Source organism: Mus musculus, chromosome 11 (genome assembly GCF_000001635.26).
Source record: "Mus musculus strain C57BL/6J chromosome 11, GRCm38.p6 C57BL/6J".
Lineage (NCBI taxonomy): Eukaryota > Metazoa > Chordata > Mammalia > Rodentia > Muridae > Mus > Mus musculus.
In genome coordinates this window covers 90,103,046-90,119,830 of record NC_000077.6, presented here as the reverse complement: position 1 = coordinate 90,119,830, position 16,785 = coordinate 90,103,046, and the positions used below count along the sequence as shown (strand labels likewise).

The window sequence follows — 16,785 nt, the reverse complement described above, 5'->3', positions numbered from 1 at the left end:
CTATGTCTTTCTTTAATTAGTTATAGAAATGATACCCTTAGTTTTTTTGTATTTTAGTAAGGATCTAGTATTTTCTCCCTCTCAACTCTCTCTCTCTCTCTCTCTCTCTCTCTCTCTCTCTCTCACACACACACACACACACACACACATTCTCAGGAAGATGCATCTTCTCGATTTGTATAAAAAAAAACAGAATACTGTAGTTCACATCTCAGTCTTGTCACTTAGAAACTATATGATCTTGGAAAATTAAGAAATATTTATACTAAGCTTTCATGATTATTGTGGGAATAAAACAGTGTATGTTATGTCCCTTTCCTGGAGTTGTGGAAAATACTCAGTAGTACCCTGCTTCTCCCCTTCCTAAGTAAATCACTGTCCTCTAAACTCCCATCTCAGGTTTAGGGAAAGAGGGAGAGCTAGGATGCAGGTACACAGCCTCCTGTCCATACCCCTGCCTCTGCCAAACTTGAATGTTAAAGCCTCCTGAAAGGAGAGCTATCTGACTTCACTTTTAAAACCCCTCAATGAGCATGCAGACATCACTTTGCATTGAACTTGGCTTATGGCAATAATGTACAAGGTCTGAGAAATACAAACACATATTTCACATAATCTCCCTCCTTAAGGTGTTTATAGGAAAAATATAAATAATCACATTGTTGTGTAATTTGTGATACGATATAAAAAATAAATCCACAGGCCGTTCTAGGTCCTAGAATGGGAACATTCTACCACTTTGGAGGTGGGTGGTGCAGAGCAGAGGGACAGGGAAGGAAGGGTCACCTCCTGACCTAAGAGGCAGCAAGTGAAAGAGAGAAGGAAGGGGTCTTGTGTTTTAATTTCAGGTAAAATTTCAGGGTAAACTGATTAAGAAACGTGAACATTTCTAAATATAAGCAAAGCAAATAAAGAGGTAGACCATGAACACACAGTATAGTGTTGTCCTGAGAAGGTTAAAAACTATGTCTCAGCAGAGACATAGTTACAAATGCTGCTTCAGTTATCCAGGTAAACTTTGTTAGACGTCTAAGCTGATGGCCAGGGTGGGAAAGCCAGTTCTAAGAGGCTTGATGGATTGTAGTGCCTTCAGAGTAGTGATGGACACTTTCCTGGGTCACTCACTGCTTCTTTGGTTCTTAATTTCTATCTCCCGCTCGTATTAGCACAGTTTGTCTTGCACCATTTTTTAGTATTTGACAAAAGAGGAAATAGGATCATGATTTGAGAATCTGATGCTTTAGATCTGACCCAATATCATACTACTTCTAGGGTATATTTTAAGCACACAAAGAATATGTTGAGTCTTGTTGGATTACAGTTGTGAAACCATTTTCAATCTTTTTATTGTTTCAGCTGTTCCTTTGTTCATTTTGTGAGGCTATCTTCAGACAAATGCAAGCAAGATGCGAGAGACTAAAACATGCCACGGGTATCATAAGCTATAGGACACTTTTTATAGACATTTGCTTGTTTGAGTCTCCAGATGATCTTGTGTAGTGAACATTCACTCTTACTTTATAGGCAAGGGAACTGGGTCACAGCCTTGCTTGAAGGCAGGCCACCGGTAGCTGTGGGTGGAGCTGGCCTCACCTGGATTATGTCAATTGATGAGCTCTGAGGGGCTGTTAATGTTAGGTCAGAGCCGCAATCAGCCAGGTGATGTGAGGCTGCATCCTCCTTCGTACCAAGACTCTTTCTGAACTCCTGCAGACAAGTCACTGGGCCTGTCACTGGAGGGGTGGGGGCTTATTTAGTTTCCCTGGATGTTTCTTTAAGGATGTTTGGAGGAACCAGCCAATACTAATCTCAAACAGGATATCCTTTAGGGAAAACACTCCATCCTAAATACAAACAAGAGATTTCAAACTGAAGAATTGCAGACACAACGGAGAAGCCCATCTTTGTGTGTGTGTGTCTGTGTGTGTGTGTGTGTCCGTGTGTGTGTGTGTGTGTGTGTGTGTGTATGTATTGTGTGGTTAGCTCAGAGTAGCTTACTTGCTTTGGTAGACCACCCACTTGTGTGAATCTTTCTGTTCCCCTGTGTAACTAACTCTTCTTGATCCAGTCTGCAAGCTTCTTTCTCCCTCTCTCTCTTCCTTCATATGCTTGTTTCTATATTCTTTTCCCTTTCTTTAGCTGTGATGTCCTATGGTGTGGTATTTCTTTCTTTTTTTTTTCCTCTTTGCACCCCACCCCCTGCTTTTGCTAACGATCTTGCCTCTAGAGTAAGGAAATCTTTTGGGACACTAATAAACAAGCTCACCCCCTGGGTTCAACCAGGACCACCCACACTGAGTCCGATACATGAGGACTCTATCCATTCCCTGGGAGCGTTTCTGCAGAATTTGCTATCCTTTGAGTCAGACTGCTCTGTGAGAAGTAGGAGTCTACTTCTAGTGCCTTCTTCTGGATGGTTAATCAGCACCCCCTTGTTAGAAGAGGGAGTGGTGCTCTCCTCCCTTAAGCCTCTGTGACATTTATGTTTAAAAATCCCTTTCCTGCCTTCCAGGCGCTCCTCTGAATACTCCATTGTTAGAGCCCCGACTCACCACCCTTTTGAGGGATCTAACGACAAAATCAGATCTCTTTCTTCATGGCACGTCTCAAGGCGGACCCCCCAACCCTTATCTCAGTCACTGATCTTTCCCACTGAAAACCTGGTGCCAGCGTGTCCCAGAAGCCTCTCAACTCCGTAAGAGAGCACTTCAGAATAAACACATCGAAAAGACCAAGAGGATATTTACAGCCTCCAACCAAGTTCCCAATTTCCTTGGCTGGTCTTGTAGACAATGCTCTCCTGCCTCGGTTCAATTGTACTGTCAGAAATTGATACGGTAGGGAGATTGAGAAAATATTATGCTAAGCCAGTCAATAGGCAAACAAAACACTGCCAACCCTTTCTCCAGAGGATCTGGGACGAGGTGTTTGTTTGTTTTCATACGGATATCTCTGATCATCACGAATTCTCAGCTTCTCTTGCCTAAACTTTCTCATCTCATTCCCAGGGAGTCATGGGAACCTGGCTTTGGGGCTGAGAAACTCAACGTCACCTAGCAACGTGTAGTCCTCTTGACAGGGGCACAGCTCCGCTGTGCAGAACCAGCACCCATGTTAACATGGTTCTGAATGGAAGCATCTCTTGCGTGTGTATAAAAGACATTTATGCCAAGTGCCTCCAGGTCCCCTATTGGCAAATCTTTTATCAATAACAGATGCTGACCAACTGAAACCTTTGTAGTTTTGTTTGTTTGTTTTGTCTTGTATTCTGTGACGCAGAAAGGTAAAAAAAAAAAAAAGCAAGGTGTTTTTCTGCTTCAAAAGCAAATTCTTTTGAAGCCTATATGTACCAAGAATCTACCCAGTGTTTTAGAATTCGTGATCCACTGAAGCCTGCTTGTTCCTGCTTTAATACTTATGTTCATTGTCGCCAACCTCACATATTGGAGGTTCAATTCTCTGCCTGCTTGATTCATTGGTTGAACTTGTAATACTTTTCTCTTTTCTGTCTTGTAAAAAAGCTTCTTTTCTTCAGGACTGACTTAAAAGACTCTTCAACAACCACTTAAGTTGTGTCCATACAGGGAGCTGACCCTCATCTCCTCTCTCCATATTCTCTTCTTCTTTCCTTAAATTTAAAGTTTTTTTTTTGTTTTGTTTTGTTAATTTAATATTATTTGGAAGGGCAAGCACACCATGGATGTAAAGGTCAGAGAACAGCTTTATGGAATGAAGTCTGTCCTTTCCCCTTTTCATGGAGCAGGGAGACCACACCCATGTTGCTAGGCTCATGTGGCACATGCCTTTACGTCCTGAGACATTTCACAGGCTCCAATTTGCTCTTTCTACCAACAACTTCATTATACACAGTGCTTTCTGGTACGTACCGGATTCAGGTATGCTAAGTGAGACACCAAGCAATGGAGCTTTTACCTACCCGAGAGAGGAGCACTTAAAGTTGTAGCCCTGAGGATCCCCCCGTACCCAACTCTTATTCTGACCCTGCTCTCCCTGAGACTAAAAGCTTGCAAATCATATAGGCCTATGTCGTAAGTGTATCGCCTTATATACAAGTCCTTCAGTAGGCTTCTTTCCCGGGTTTTCTGAGGTGCATGTATATGAATGTATTTGTGAGTGTGCACATGCATACTCACAGTGTGTGTGTGTGTGTGTGTGTGTGTGTGTGTGTGTGTGTGTGTGTGTGTGTAGGAGTGATGTCAACACCAGGACCACCAGGACTCTCCCCCCCCCTCCCGCCCTCACTCACTCTCTCTCTGAAAGACTCAAGGTCTCTCATTGAACCTGGCCCTCACTGATTGATCTAGACATGCTCCCAGGCATGGTGAAATTCCGTGCTCTTTCTTCCTAGAAGCTTCCTTCCTCTTTCAAGTGCCCAGACACTGGGTCCAGTTTCTTGGGATCCCCTTTTTTTTTCATGATAACTCTGTTGTTTTGAACAGGGTAAAAGTTTGAGACCCTGCATGGAAACCTGGATGTATGCTTTCTCTACACTTGACTGATGGTTTGAATGCGAATGGAATTCTGAGTTGGAAATATTTTTCCAGTGACCTTGGATGTAGCTTGTCTTCTAGCATCCAGCACTACTAACAACAGTTTTTGTTGTTGTTGTTTTGTTTTGTTTTTTTGACATTTCTTTGTGATCTCTCCAACCAGCCCTTTGTTCCCATTTGTAAGGATCCATGTGTTCTGGTGTGTAGTATTCCTCCATTTCAGGATAATGCTCACTAGATAGATTTTGCTTTGTTTTGTTTTGTTTAAAAGTGATAGGCCTCAGTATTTTATTTTTATTTTTGGTTTGAATCTGAAGGTTCATAGCTGGCAGCTTTTTGTACATTTATGTTTTTCCTCTTTTTAGTAATACCTCCATCTCTTTTAAAAAAATTTTTTTTCCACCCAGATGCTGGTTCTTATTGCGGGTATCTGTTGACATAATCCATCTTCAAAGTAAAAGGTTAAAATGATGGACACAGTGTGTTTAGCTCCTGTATCTGCAATCCTGAAGATGGTATCACCCAGGCACCTGCGCTGGGCCTGGAGCATTCACTTACAAGATGACTCACTGACAAGCTGGCGCTGGCTATTGGCTGATGCCTTCTTTGTTATTTCCCTGTGGGAATCCCAATGGTGGTGCCTAAGCTTCCTCTATGTATGGCGGTGGCTGAGTTTTAGAGTAGGATTACGGGAGACCTTGATAGAAGTTAAAACAACTCTTCTGACTTGGGCTTGCAAGGCCCAGAATATCCCGTCATTCACATCCTGTTGGCCAAGTAAGAGACATAAAGCTGGACTTTTTCAAAGGCCTTCCACACAATGAGTATCTTGGGAGTGGGTTCTCCAACTCAGTGTAGCCTTTGAATGTCTTTGGTGCCTGCTGACATCTGACCTTGAACCTCAGATGGGATCTCCAGGCCAAGGCACCAAATCAACTCACAAATGCACAAGCCACAAAACAGTGAGGTAATGATTACAGTTGTTTGAACCTATAGCATGTTAGGGCAATATGTCGTGCAGTTAGAGATTTTAAATGCAGATTTTAATGCTTGGGAATAGGGTGCTACTGAACTAAAAACCTGAAATGTGACGGTGATGGTGGAGCAGGCAGTGACTGGGAGCCAGATGGTCCTTAATGGACATGGTAGGTGTGTCTTCATAGGATGTTGGGCAGGGAGAGATGAGAGAAATTTATGAGAAAATGTTGAAGTTTGTAGAGTGTAATCTGATAAAACAAACAAAAAAAGATAACAATATACAACTGAGACCCGCTAAACTAAAGAAAAATGGTGAGTAAACGTGGCAGAACTTTCTGGATTTTAGAGTAATAGTTTTTCAAATGACAAACAGTGATAAGGCAAGATTGGATGAGCTCTGACAGAGATCAAATCTAGGGCCATTGGGGAAACATCGGCCAGATGAAGCCAAGAAAAGGACTAGAAGTTTTTGTTAGATCTCATGACTGACTGTCCGAGAGCAATTATATCTAACAGTGAGTTTTCTGGGGTGTTTGCCCACAGCAATGTTGTTAGATCTGGGGCTAGAGAGGCACATTTGAGAATATGGCTTTGGCCTACAGGAGCAAACGCCAATAAAATCTGTACAAGATCCCCAGTGCCTTTAAAATAATTCCTTTCAAAAATTATCTTAAGGGCTGGTGAGATGGCTCAGTGGGTAAGAGCACCCGACTGCTCTTCCGAAGGTCCAGAGCTCAAATCCCAGCAACCACATGGTGGCTTACAACCATCCGTAACAAGATCGGACTCCCTCTTCTGGTGTGTCTGAAGACAGCTACAGTGTACTTACATATAATAATAAATAAATCTTTAAAAAAATTTATCTTAAATAATTTGGGTTGAAAGAAAAAAATAGATAAGACAAATGGAAAAAAAATCATTGGGACTTGCAACGTTTTACAAGGAGAACATGAGCTGAGAAAACTAGTCAATTGCAAATGTGAGCTAATGTCCAAGGATAATGAAGGCCATAACCAGAAGCTCACAGGACAGAGACCTGAGCCATGGAGCGCTATTCCCAGGCCTGGTGTCTAATGAAGGAATTACTAACACGAGCAGTTAGAACTGCATTGCTGTGTAGCAGACATTCCCAGGAGCCTCCTTCTCTTACACTTCTATTTAAATGATCTTGTATCATCCCCCCTGTTGTGTGTTGAGTGTCTGGGAATGTATTAGTCAGTTTTCTGTCTCTATAATAAAATATTGGGACACACAGCCCTTATGAAAAGGAAAAAGGGGGTTTTACTTTGGCGCATGGTTCTGAAGGTTTAAGTCCAAGGTGAGGCAACCCTACAGATGTTGGCCTCTGGTGAGGGCGGAACATCATGTCAGAAGCACAGGTCAGAGAAAGCAATCAGATCTTAGGCCAGGAGGCAGGACAACTTGGAAACTGGAGTCTCATAATACCCTTCTTGGGCACATTCCCATGACTTAAGTGCTCACCTCAAGGCTCTGCCTCTTAAAGGCATACCACAGAATTATGTCCTTTCAGATTTAAAATTAAAAGACTTTTAGTAAACCTGTTAAATAATGTGACTGTTATCCCTAATGTTTGGGGACTTTTTAAAAAATTTTTAGTTCACATACATACCTACATACATACATACAATCACATCTCCCTAAGAAACCCTGAATCTATTTTGGCTTCTCTACGTCTGCCTCCTTCTTAGCACAATTCATACAAATGAATCACAAGTTTTGTTTCTTTTCTTTAACATAGCGCTTCCTAGTCCTACCCCAATGTGTGGATCTGTATTTTGCTTTACTCTTTTCTGTACAGCCTTCAGCTTCACAGATATGCCAGACTTTGGTCTTGATGGGCTCGGGTTGTTTCCACCATTTCGCTGCTATGAATAGAGCGTTGGATACCTTGAAAACTCTTTGAAAATCTGAAGAACTACTTCTACCGTGGCTGCTCCACATCACATTCCCAGCAGCCGTGTGAGCATTCCAAGCTTCCCACTCTCTCCACAACAACTGCTAGTCCCTCTGAGTGAGAAGTCTTACCCGTTCAGCTCTAATTTGAATTTCCACAGGGAATGGAAGCATCGAGCATCTTTTCATGGGCTCATTAATGTTTTCTATCACTTCTTTGGTGAAATGTCTCATTATGTCTTTTATCCACTTCACAGCTGGGTTGCCTCATTACTATTATTGCTGCATTTTAAGTTGCATTTCTTGATGCAAGTCATTTGGTGAGGTATTTTGCAAACATTCCATCACAGTCTATTTCAAGTCTTTTCATTTTTTTTAATGGTGCCTTTTTGAAGTGTGGTTTTGACAAGGTCCAATTTCTCTTCATTTTTTTCTTTCACGTACTACGTTTTTTAGAGTTATTTCTATTATTTGTCTAGCCTAAGTCTTAAGTGTTTTTCTACACTGCCATGTGTGTGCATACACATATGTGGTGTGCATATGTGTATAAGTATTTGTGTGTGTGTGTGTGTGTGTGTGTGTGTGTGTGTGTTTGTGAAGGGGCGGGGTTGTGGCTGCTGTGAAGAATCTTCCTCAATCACTCTCCATCTTATGGTTTGAGGCAGAGTTTCTCAGTTGAACCCAGACCTCCCTGATATGGTTAGCCAGCTTGCTCTTCGGATCACCCGGCTGCCTTCCAACCCTGTAATGTCTTCCCATAATGTATATGGAGTCTGGGGATCTGAACTCCAGTCCTCTTGCTTGCATGCCAACCATTTTAGCAACCAAGTGATCTTTCCAGCCTTTGAGTATTTTCAGATGAACATATTATTATTTTGACTCTTGCATTCAAATTTGTGTTTATTTTGATGACTTTTAACGTGTCATGTGAGGTCAGAGTTTATGTTTAGTTTTTCTGGGACCACTATTTGAATAAAATGCCTTTTTCTCCAATTGCCTTGCTGGCTTTTCGAGCAGTTGGCGACAAACCTATGGATTTATTTCCAGCAGATGCCATACTGTTCTCGATAATTCCTGATTCCAAGTGAGTCTTGAAATTGAGATGTGAAATTTCTCAATTATTTTCTGTTTAAATTGCTCTATCTGGTCTACATGCTTTGTATTTACTTATAAGCTTTATGACTTGCTCATCAACCTAACCAATATTTTGATCTGCCGAGAAACAAACAGAAATGCCCAGCTATATTCTTTATGAATCTCTGATCTACAAATACTTTCAGGGAAATAATATTAAATGTTTATTTTTATTTGAAACAACAAAATGTAGGGTAATTTTCTCTACAGATGATTATGACTAATGTAGCCACCAAATTTTATTTAGCATATCCTTGCATATCTAAAAAAATCATGCTACTTCTATATCTGAAGATTTATTACTATTAAGGAAAATAGAACAAAACAAAAACCCAGCAGATAGTAGAAGCCAGAGGAAGAGGAAGAGGACGAGGAGGGTGGATGAGAAAGAGAGTCAGAGGATGACCAGTGAAGTATGATCAGATCTGACCCAAAACTATTTTAAGAATGCTTTATATAATTTTTAAGCACTGTATTTATAAAGCCACACTGACCACTGGCCAGAGTGATCGCAAAGGGTCTCGACAAAAGAAAGCAGCTAAGTAGTCATAGAGTCTAGGTAGCAGTGGACAGTATAGTTCACAATAGATTGCTATTCATCTCTAAGGCCCACTTCCCAGGTCTGTCACCAGTGAGGACATAATGAACTATGGGGAACAACTTCTGTCCCCTAGATCTGGAGATAGAATCCTAGAAGAATAAAGAACTCTGAACCTTCAGTCACCTAACAATCGGATGGGATGCTGCCTCTGACTCTGTTGCCTGCCTTTGTATCCCCTTCCCCTACCTGGGCTGCCTGGTTGGGCCTCAGTGAGAGAGGATGTACTTAAGGCCTACTTGGACTGGATGTCCCAGGGTGGGGTGGTACCCAAGGGGGGCTTCCCTTCTCTGAAAAGAAGAGGAGGGTGTAACGGGAGGAGGGATTTGTAAGGGTGGAACTTGGAGGAGAGGAAGGATGAGGGATGGGGGTGGGGGTGATGATCAGGATGTCAAGTGGATAAATAAAAGAAAAAAAGTAGAAACTCTGAACTATGAGTCATGGAAGCCAAATCCAAGCTCCTCACTTCCAGGGCAGGGCAGGACGGAGTTGATCTGCTGTTTGCAGTTAGAGTTTGAAGAAGTTGCTTTTTGGCTAAATGTCCTTGACTGAAATTGGTGGAATGGTGCTGACACAGACTGGATTCCTCCTCAGCTATCTTGTTGCCAAGCACAACTTGTATGGAGGGGGAGGGGGTCCTGAAGGAGAGAGTCAGGATTGATGTGTAAATTGACTACAGGCACCCAAACCTGACAGTGATCGTTACTCTGGCTGCATTTAAACCCCCCAAGGACAAAGAGGACAACCATGTTTCATTAGTGAAAAGAGCTAAAAGCCTGTTGAAAAGGGTTTAATGAACCATGGTGAGGGTTTTCTTGTTAGTAACAAGAGATACAATTGTTGGAGGCCATTTTAATGGTGAAAGAATTCAGGGCTCCTGTGCCTGCCTGCCTGCCTGCCTGCCTTCCCTCTGCTGTGGGCATTTAAAACAAGATCAGTACATTCAACAATCAAGAAGTTCCCGCAGCCTAGCCTGAGAGTCAGAGGAAGCTGCCTCCATCCTGGCACTATGTGAAGGTGGTTGGGAGCATCTCTTCGTTCGTTCTAGTGGCAGCAGCAAGGATACAGATGCTGTATCAGCACAGTCAACAAGGCATCCTGGAAGCAAAGCAGAGAGTCTAGGAGTGAAGTGGTTGAAAAGAACAAAAGCACACTGCCACCACAGACAAATGCCAATTCAACATAGTAAGGGGGCGAATCTGTTGATCCCACTATGCAAAGCAGCAGGGATATAATTGGCCATTTGGACATGTCCCTATGTATCCTTAAGATAAGAGAAACTAAACACAACAACAACAACAACAACTACAACAACACCCTTCTACTTTCTCCCTGTAGGCTGAGTTCTGAGTCCAGATAGTTCAAGAACTATCTGGAAATTTAGAACAGGCTTGGACTCATGTGGGGAATACTTCTGAAAAGCCCGAAGGCAGTTGCATGCTTGAAAGGATGTCCCCTCCAGCTGGTCTTTGTCTCTGCTCTTCTTATATTCCCTTCTCTTCTGAGATGTGGTGCTTAAAAGACGGAGTGGGCTCTATTGATTTTAATGCCCATTCAAAGATCAGTTGGGTCTCTATTCATACAAGTTGTCTGCCTGTTCTCAAACAGAATCACTCTAATGGAAAGTACCTAGGTGGTTGCTAACAACATCTGTAAGGCTTCCTGTATAAGTCCACGGGACCTGAAGATGCGTTGTTCTGTAGACTCACTCTGTGATAGTTCTCTAAAGCCCCACGCTCTCAGCCCTTTAATAATATTTTGTGGCTCCAAAGCCCCTGCAGCTGTCATGCCAAATCCATGTTTTTCTTTTCCTTTTTTTTCCTTTGAGCTAAATGAAGAATATCTCTTCAGTCTATTTTTAATTTTTAAGTCAAAGTGACCCAGTTCTACTTTGGTTAAAATAAGTAACAAATGGAAAATATAAACATCATTATTTGTTGCTTGCCTTCTCAGGGAGATAGAGGATGAAACAGCATTCCTTTTTAAGATAATAGAAGCTTCAGACTTGGGTGTCTGCATTAGTCTGAATGTGTGACCTTACAGCAAAATACCTTAGACTGAATATTATAAGCAACAGAGGTTATTGAGCATACTTGCAGAGGTGGAGAGTTCAAGGTCAAGCTGCCAAGAGACTGAGGGGCTAGACCTTCTCAATGATGGTACCTTTTAGCTGTGTCCTTTTGAGGCAGGGATGAGCAAGCTTTCTCAAGTTCTTTTGTTTGCTTGCTTTTTCCTTTTGGTTCTCTTGTTTTGTTTTCCTGAAAAACACTAATCTCATTTGTGAGGAAGGTCCTTCAGTTCCTACCGATGCAGAGGCAATTGACAAATGCTACTTGCTGGCTTGCTCTTAATGGCTCGCTTAGTGTTAATCCAGAGAATTGCTAGAAAAACTGACTCCACCATTTTGGGCCAAATTTGGGAATATTAAGTACTGATCAAGGGATGGACTTTTGGTCAGGACCACTCCCTGGAATTTTCCAGTTGAGAATACCCTTGAGCCTCATGTTGCAGGAGTTTATAAGGACAAACCTATATACTTTCCCATGAGGCTTTGTTTTTTTCTGAGAACAACAACTCCCAGCATTCTAGGAAGTTACCTGGTTCCTGGGGCAGGTGGGGCTTATAGATTAATTTTGGGTATTACACTCAGCCTGTTTTCTTTTACAGCCCAAGGCTGTTACCTAGGGGTGACACAATCCACAGTAGGCTGGGCCCTTCCACACTAGTCATTGGATAAGAAAATGACCCACAGGCCAATCTGATGAAGGCATGATCTCAGCGCACGTTCTCTCTTTCTAGACGACTCTGTGGTAAGTTGATAAAAAGCTAACTAGAACAATTGGTTTGCTTTTCTGATGTTTTATTTATTTTTCAAGGATTAAACCCTAAGGGAAAAAGATTTTCAATAGAAGATATTTCAACTACACCAGGTTAGGTGGACTTAAAGGTAAACTAGACTTCACAGGATAAAAATTTTCAGTATCTTATTTAATTACTCCTGTTGAAGAAAGATATAGTCATGTTAAAATGTCTGTAAAGGGGGGATGGTGGTGGATAGAGAGATAGCTCAATGCTTAAGAACACTGACTGCTCTTCCTAGAGGATGTGAATTCAATTCCCAGCAACCACATAGAGGCTCACAACCATCTGTAATGAGCTCTGACGCCCTCTTCTGGTGTGTCTGAAGTCAGCTACAGCATACTTATGTATAATAATAAATAAATCTTTGGACCAGAGCAAGCAGGGACTGAGCGAGCAGAGTTGACTGGAGTGAGTGGGGCTGACCGAAATGTGCAGAGGTCCTAAAAATTCAATTCCCAACAACCACATGGAGGCTCACAACCATCTGTAAGGATCTGATGTCCTCTTCTGGTGGGTCTCAAGACAGTGACAGTGTACTTATATATTAAATATGTATATTAAGTAGAATTATGTATTATTATATTATGTATATATGCATGTATATTAAATTAATATTAATGTATATGAAATAAATAAATCTTTTTTAAAAAATGTCTGTAAGTGGACACGATCAAACACCTATGGAGATTCTCTCAGGCACCTGTGGAGGAGCCGATGGGGACCCTTGCTGGAATTCTAGGAGGAAAGTCTAGGGTAAGAAAAGGTGGGAAGGTCTTGGAAGGACTCTTGTGGCTCCCAGTCACTTTCTTCACAAACCCAAACTCCTTGTTGCTCAGGTCACTGTTTAAATCAGTGTCTAGATCTCACATTTGATTCTCCCTTGAGCCTTTTCCTGGGCTATGTTCCCAAGAACCACCTTGTAAAAGTCCTTCTTGAGCCACAGGCAAGAAGTCTCTCCCTTTTTTGCTCACCCAGGTTTGGGAAGGTCTTCAGAAGCTACTTGTGTTGACTTAAAGGTTTTCTTCTTTACATATCCATTTAGAGAACGAAAAGCACTCAACACATGGTTTTCCCTAAGCAAGGGCAGGTTTCCACTTCCTGTTAAATTATGCTAGGAAATCACACACCGTCTATCACCGTGTGACACACAGACTTCAGAGTCAGCCTGGAGTCTGATACGTGAGACTTTAGAGTCTGACCTTGCAAATCAAAGACCCGAGATTAGAAACTAGACTCCTGAGTAGGTAGCTGAGCACCGTGAAACTTAGCCAATAAATCAGACCCCAGCAAATTCCCCTCCAAGTCATTCGCACCAGCTACCTTTCCTTCACAGCCCTGCTATTGTTTGCAGACAGAATGGCTAAAAGTTATGTCTGATCCCTTGAGGGGCTCTATCAGGATTTATATCAGCAATTAGAGGCATGCTTTATAAAGAAGCTGAATGTATCCAACAGTACACTTTTAGGCAGGAAACAACAAGTTACTCCCATTCACTCCCAACCCACTACAGGACTTGTCTGAACACTTTATCTTGGTCCAGCTGCCAGAAAGCATTTCATTCTCTTTCCTTGCATGCGGGGAACCGCCTTTCCTTGGCTATCTGAACTCGGAAACGTTTAACATTCTCCCAGGAAATAACTCCATTCAAAGCTATTGTTTTCAAGTGCTAGAGTGATTGACTTGAAAGTAGCTTGCGTAAATCAGTACTGTTGATTACTAAACACAATGGTAATTACTAGGGAGGATAAGTTAACACAATAGAGTCATGGGTGATATGGGGCAATTGAAAGCAGAGCCTACAGTGGGATTTTAATCGCATGCATTGCAGTTAAGGAAACCAGACTGGCTGGCAGGTGTGTAGCCTGGGTGCGTATTTCTTGTTGCAATTTCTTCATGGTAAAATTGTTGATCCTAGTTTCTGCACATCTGTACCTGCTGCCCTTCCAATTTCCTCCACCAGTATGTCAAATAAACATTATGAATCAGATTTTCCTAAGTTAGGGATGTGTGGTGGGCCATGCTTCTCTATCCTAACAATAGAGATTCACTTGAATTAGCCAAGTATGCTAGCCTGGCCAGCCAGAGAGCCCTAGGCATCTGAAGTGTGATGCTTTTTCAGTGATAATGGTGTTTTCCTCACCTGTTTTCCTAATGTTCAGGCTCAGCTTTGGGTGTGAAATGAACATTCAGAAAATAGTTATTAGCTGAACACCTTATGATACTCAGTAGCTGATTAAGTCAAGAAAAGTTTCCAAATCTGTATGTGGAAATAGGCTAGTGGTGTGTGGATGTACTAATGAGGGCCTAAAGCTGGTTCAGGAATGGAGAGCTCTAGTCAGTAGACTTCACTTGTGAGCTGACTCATTTAATGACTGATGTTTATAAAAAAGATAAAGAGGTATAAGAAATGTTCTGTGGGGGCGTGGTGAGATGTTGGGGAAGAGGGTGCCTCAGTGGGCCCATGCTGAGGCATCCCTTCCTCCTGAGGGACCAGCCACACAACGGTATAGTATAGAATAGTTTATTTAGGGCATAGGGAGGGGAGTTACGAGGGTAGTAGAGGTAGAGAAAGGCAGAGAGAGGAAGAGAGTAGAGAAGTAAGGCTGGCCATGACCACATGGAGAGAGGAGGAGCAAGACACGAGAGAGAGAGAGAGAGAGAGAGAGAGAGAGAGAGAGAGAGAGAGAGAGAGAGAGAGAGAGAGAGGCAAGAGTAAGAGAGGGAGGAGGGGGCAAGCAGCCCCTTTTATGGTGGGTCAGGCCTACCTGGCTGTTGCCAGGTAATTGTGAGGTGGAGTTTAGACTGAATGCTAACAATGGCCCTAGATATTAAATATGTGACAGCATTTTTAATGCTCTGTGTGACATGAAGTAGGTAGGAGAAAGCTTGGCAACTCATTAGGGTGCTGGGATAAACCACTCTGACCAAAACCATCTTGTGGGAGGAAAGAGTTGATTTCAGCATGTGTTTCCAAGGTCACAATCCATTATTAAGGAAAGTCAGGACTGGAACCTGGAGGCAGGAACCATGGAGTAAGACTGTATACTAACTAGGTCACTCACTATCTTCTGGACTCTAAGGAGCTTGGGTAGGTCCACGGCTCCAGCTCTGCCATCTTCAACACATACAGTTTATCTGGCAGAAGACTCCTTCAAAAACTCTAGTCTTGTGGAAATAGGGAATTTAATACAGGATTCACTTTGTTGCTTCTATTATTATTATTACGTGACTTTGAAGACAAGTCACAGACTTTGACGAGAGAGGCCAAGTAGCAAGGTCATGAGAGTGGCTTCTAGAACCAAAGAACAGTCTTTAAGAGCTGAGAGAAGTCAGAGCTCAGGAACCTAGCTATGTCATACTGTGCTGTGCTGTGCTGTGCTGTGCTATGCTATGCTTGTGTGTGTCCCTGAGTTTAATTAGGGTTGCTTGAATGGGCATGTGTAGGTATATGTAGTATATTTCCCGGAGCATGGGCAATCTATCAGTATTGATACCACTAAAGACAGATTACTCCCCAGCCCTGCAACCATTAACTGTCAAAAGCTATTCAGGACTGAGAAAGGCTTCTTCTATTTTCTTTCAGGACTGGTTGGGAACTAACCAAGCTAGCTAAGCTGGGTAGCCAGAGAATCCTAAGCATCTGCCTGTCTCTGCCTCCCTAAAGATGCAATTACAAATGTGTATTATAATCTGCAAGAAGGAAGTAGATGTGAGATCCCACCCCTAACCAAGAAACTATTTGTAATTGATGCCCATTGGCTGGCAGTGGGAAAAATCAGTTTTCTCCAATACAATTGTCACTGAGCGTATCAACCACATTCCAGTGCAGGACCCATACCCAGGAGTAGTTGGCCAAACACAACATGAACTCAATGGTATTTCTGTGGACTCTTTGATGTGTGTGTGAGTGTGTGTGTGTGTGTGTGTGTGTGTGTGTGTGTGTGTGTGTGTGTGTATGTATTTTATTGGTCCCTTAACTGTTTTGAGTTTTGTTTTATAGAATTTTTTTAACTTTCTTAATTTTTTGTTCTACTTTTCCTAAGAGAGAGGAAGGAAGGAAAAGCAAAGATGGAACAGAGACACATGTTGCAAATTTATCCCATAGAAAATTTAATATAAAAGTGTATGCTCCCATACCTGTATTTTCTACCACCCCTACCCCCCCACAAGTTCTGAGGACCAAACTCTGATTCTTGTGTTTGCAAGGCAAGCTCTTTATTGGTGATGCTATCCTCCTGGGCCCTAGGCCTGGACTTCTGACTTACAGAAACCATGCAGTTGGTAATGGCTATTGCTTTAAGTCAGCAGTCTTGGGGTGGTTGGCCCTGCAACAGCAGAGAACGGAGAAAGTGTAATCTGATCCACTCGGCTTCTTTTTTTTTTTTTTCTCTTCTCATCCTTATCTAGGATTTAAAAGGACCTTTCATAATTATAAAGTGTATCAAATTCTGCCAGAAATGACATGTATGTGGTTTTTCTAGTTTCTACAAATGGCCTAGCAATATGACTCTTGCCAAAAGCATGTGTCTTCAAGTCTGAAGCCCTGAGTCCATTCCTTAGGACCCCAGATGCTAGAAGGAGAGAACAGACTTCCACAAGTTTTTCTCTGACCTCCACATGTGATGCCATTGCATGAGCCCACATAAAATAAGTAAGTGAATACATTAATCGATAAATGTAATAGCTCTGAAACTCACTGAGGATGAAATTCAGCTCTCACCACTGTTCTCAAATAGCACACTGTGGAGCTCAGTGCGCATGTGCTGAATGGCGTCTGCTAAGCAGCCA

The 16,785-nt window shown here is 42.2% G+C and overlaps 1 pseudogene; it reads left to right on the top strand.

The window, feature by feature from the left end:
* The first annotated feature begins 5,647 nt into the window (after positions 1–5,647).
* On the top strand, positions 5,648–10,626 carry Gm51925 (annotated as a pseudogene).
* The last annotated feature ends 6,159 nt before the right edge of the window (positions 10,627–16,785 follow it).